Source organism: Hemicordylus capensis, chromosome 4, assembly GCF_027244095.1.
Source record: "Hemicordylus capensis ecotype Gifberg chromosome 4, rHemCap1.1.pri, whole genome shotgun sequence".
Classification (NCBI taxonomy): Eukaryota; Metazoa; Chordata; class Lepidosauria; order Squamata; family Cordylidae; genus Hemicordylus; species Hemicordylus capensis.
In genome coordinates this window covers 264904636-264908896 of record NC_069660.1, presented here as the reverse complement: position 1 = coordinate 264908896, position 4261 = coordinate 264904636, and the positions used below count along the sequence as shown (strand labels likewise).

Here is a 4261-nt window from a genome sequence, read left to right as displayed (position 1 = left end):
TCTCTCGATGTATACATTCAAAATGTTACAATTAAATTATCGGTAGTTATACAGGGTAGGCATCTATTTTTCTTGTTGGGCCTCAGACTTCCAAAATCTATTGTATAAGCAAACTACAGTTAATACATTTAAACTACACCACTCAAGATGTGCTGGTGGAATGAGGAAGCTGAAATCCACACACTCCAAAGCCATAGGGGTAGCCATTTACTTCAGTCAATGTAGCCTTCGTTTTTCTTTAAAGACCAGATCGTGGAAGTCGCCTGATTATAAAACTACAGCATGCTTTTTTCTTTTATTTTCAGCTAGTGTCTCGTTATTAAACATAACCTCTCTCTAGGCCTCGCTAGAAAATTGACTTCAGCACCGTGGAGAGCGCACAGGTTCCAGTATGTGAACAATGACGGGTTGCCTCCCTTTGTTCACCCGCAACCTTAGGCCTAGGCTGAACAAAGACACCCATAAAAATTATATTCGAGGACTAACTCTCTCGGGCCTGAAACGTAAGGCCTACACATATTTTGCACTACTTTCAAGTAACAGAAGCACCACCTCTTAACTCCCCCTCTTCACTTCAGCCTCTAGGCATTCTCCTGCTTGATTTCACTCTTTGAGGTCAACAGTCTGGTTGAGGACAATGTTGAAATGCGGAAAGGCATTCACCCAGTACCCTCTCTGTTTATAAGGGCTTTTTGGGGGACGCAGGTGATAAAAGATGAAATATAATCAACAAACATAGCAATGCCAAAATATTATCAAATGTATTTATTTCCCTTTCATCGCCTTTACATGGTTTCGACAAGAAGCTTGGGAAAGACAACAACCAAAATTCATAACCTACCTGTTATTGGTAAGACATCCCGCTGTACTTTTAAAGATAACCGCTTCTTTAATGATAACCGCGCCTTACACCACGACTAGGTTTAGCAGTGGCAGCGCTTTCCCATTGAACCTACATTGCGGTAGAAGAATCTGCATTGTTGAGGAACCCACCCTCCAACACCCGCACTGTTTTTCCTCCGGATATGTGTGTCAGCTCAGTTCTTCAACGGCGTCTTCAGGCTCCACTCTTGGCATTCACCGCGTGCCTTAATTGTATGACATTAAATCAAGGTCCGCTGTGAACACGGAGAGGCACAGCCTCGGATCTCTTTATCTCCTTCTGCAAACAATATCGCAAGCGACCTTTAAAAAAAAGAAAGAAAAAGGCAAGTGGACCCCTCCTCCCTCTCCTTCTCCCACCATTATCCTCCAGGCCTGGCTTTGAATTCGAGGCTGCTTGCTAGTCCATCTGCCGGTTCCATCGGCCAGGAGTTTCTTTAAAGCCTTCTTCTCTCTCGTTACAGTTACCTCCTTAAGCTGCTCTAATGTGGCAAGCTCTGAATTGTGTATTCACCCCCTGGCCCCGCCTCCTGATTACGAAGGCCACAGTATGATACGGCTTTGCCCTGATTGCAGCTGAAGACTATGGGATTTTGCCTGCCCCCGTCATCAGAGCCACCCTTGGCCACTGGCAGCACGAAAGAGAGATTTAAGCATCTCCAACTCTTCTCGATTATGGAAGGCTTTTAGATATAGACATAGATATAGATATAGATGAAATCTGCACAAATGAAAGGGGCAGGGTGCGTGTCGACTTGCTTTGTAAAGCGGAAAACATTAACTCAGTAGCACCTGCCCATTCCCGGGAGGCTTTGGACAGCCCATCTGGCCTGGCTACAGTGACTGTGGCGTAGGAATAGGAGGGGGGGAGGAGGAGGAGGAGGAGGAGGAGGAGGAAGAGCGAGGCAACTCAAAAACAGAAACACCGCTACTGTTTGTAACTTGGAAGCGTTTAAACGAGCATCATCAAATCCGGAGTCGGTTCTGAGGGCAGAAGGGCTGTTGTGCAGGGAGGCTTTACCCGGACTCAGTGCGGTCAGCAGCCAAAGAAACGAGCCCGAACCCGAGGCAAGTTGACCTCTGCCGAGAGCCTTGAAGTTTCGCCAGAATGCGTATTTGTCAGCGGACGCGATGCTCCGTTTGGATCTCAACTGGAATGGGCACTCTGAAGAGCATCCTCTTCCAAGAGGCGGTGGCACCGAAGCCCCGGCTTCTGGGAGGACGCGGGATGTAGAGCGTGCCCCAGAGGCCTCCTGGATCATCGCCGATGTCCTAGGGAAGAGAAGCAAAGCGAGGAGGTTACGGGAGACAGGGGCAGCAGGCGAAAACACCACCGCGGAACGGGTCTGGCGGCCGCGAATGACCACAGCGCCTGAGATGGGGCGCGGAAGGAAAGGGCAGAGGGCAGAGGGGGGTTTACATAGGCAGGAGGGAAACGAAGAGGGGGAAAGGCGCGCGCGGGGGGGGGGCGGCGGCTTCTGCTTTCCTGACCTGCCCCATTTCAAACGAAGGGGAGCCTGGAATTCTCTTCTATCCAGGCACCGCGAGCAATGAGAGGGATCCAAATCCATGCGGGTTACAAGCAGGGTTCTCTCTCTTTTGTTTTTACACTGATTTCTACAGACTGGGTGGCAGCCCAAGGAAGGAAACGGCGCGGCTGACATCCCGCCAGCTACAAAGGACGTTGCCGGAGCTCTGCCCCAAGACCAAACGAATGCGCCCCCCCCCCCGCCACCAGGTTTCTCGCCCGTAAAGAAATAACCCGAAGGAAGCGAGGGAGCAAGCAATCCGGATGGGACCTTCAACCAAGCAACGCATCTTTAAAATAAAATAAAAAGTCACGGGAGTGGGTTAATCTGAGCCCCCCCCACACCATGCACACAACACACACACCCCATATACACACACAAACACGCGCGCGCGCGAAACGACGAGAAAAAAAATCCATCGATCTTCTCAAACCTTCAGCCAGCCCGCCGCAGCCCGCCGGGGTACCGCGAAGCCAGCCAGCGGTCTCTTTCGGAAGGAGAAGGTCCGGAGCGGTCCGGTCGGCGTGTGCGCGCGCCTCGCTCGCTGCTCCAGAATTAGGGATTAATGGCTCTCCAGCCAAACAAATAAGGCATCTGCCTCCAGTACAAGAGGATTACACGGGGCTGCTGACGTCACCAGGCAGGCAGATGTTGGCTCCCAAAGTCCTGCTCATCTCCCCGTGTCCTTGAAAGCAGCCGGAGCCCAGCAGCAAGTTCAAGCCCCAACCGGAGCGGAAGCCCAGCTCCTTCAAGGTCTCCTCTCCTCCGGGACTGAAGCCCGAGCCCCGCAGAAGAGGCTCTGTGGGTCCCAACTCTGGTCTCCCTCTCTCTCTCTCGCTAGGACAACCCCGTCGGTGCCTAACAAGCCCTGCCCAGAGGAGAGGCAGGACCTCCCCTGCGGCCTCCTCCATCCGGCCCAAAGAAGGCTCCCCGTGTCCCAGGACAGCGTCCCCCTCCGCCACACGCCGTGTCCTCATTTACCAGCGACAGAAGGCTGTCTACAGAGCCCGGCTCCAGCATCTCTTGCCCCCACCCCTTCCATGAAATGAGAACAGATTTGCTTTAAATACTCCAGGCGCAGGAGAGAGAAGGCGGGGGGAGGGGGCAGGGTTGATCGCAGCTAAGCTTGCATTATATAAAATCCAGAGTCCTTCCTCATCGCAGCGAAAACACACACACACACACACACACACACACAGACACATATATATACACACCCGCGCGCGCGCGCGCGCACACCCACCCAAACAAACGCCAAAGAGAGAGTTTGGGACAGTAATTAATTGAGCAGTGCTGTAGAGTCTCCAGATTACTGCGGGAGGATTACTGGAGATTCTTCTCGATAAGTTCTGTATGCAACCAAGCTGGTGGACCGCGCTAGAAATACCGGGGTAGGGGTGAGAGGTGGGGTACATATAGAATGGATGCAGAAGACCATTTTGCCACGCAGTTTACCATACATCTATATTTGATGTGTGGCGTCTGTTTATCGCTTGGCTGAATGATTCAGAGTCCAACACATAAACACACACACACAGAGTCGCACCCGCTCCAAGCTACCCCGGTGTAAGAGATGTCACCAGAGGGTGATTCGGTTGTTTCAGGCAACCGGCTAAGTAAATGTAAGCCATATGCATTATGCATACCGTGGTAACTACCACATGGCAAATGGTGAAATCAGGGCTGCGATTCACAACCTACTCCCCCCCCCCGCCCCGCCCTCCTTGACTTGTGTTGGATTGTGCCAGGGCACACAGATTGTGGGTGGCAGCCTGGGATAGTAAACCCCCAAGTCAACCTTCTACGTTTTGGGTTGAGATCCTTCAACTGCTTACACAAACAAGGCTGAT

General features: G+C 51.8%; 1 long non-coding RNA gene across 1 annotated transcript; it reads right to left on the bottom strand.

The window, feature by feature from the left end:
* Positions 1–750: 750 nt before the first annotated feature.
* Positions 751–3528, bottom strand: LOC128322155 (uncharacterized). The gene is made up of 2 exons (XR_008305565.1): positions 2845–3528; positions 751–2154 (listed from the first exon to the last, which is right to left on the bottom strand). It is a non-coding gene; the product is annotated as an uncharacterized LOC128322155 (long non-coding RNA).
* Between the last annotated feature and the right edge of the window lie 733 nt (positions 3529–4261).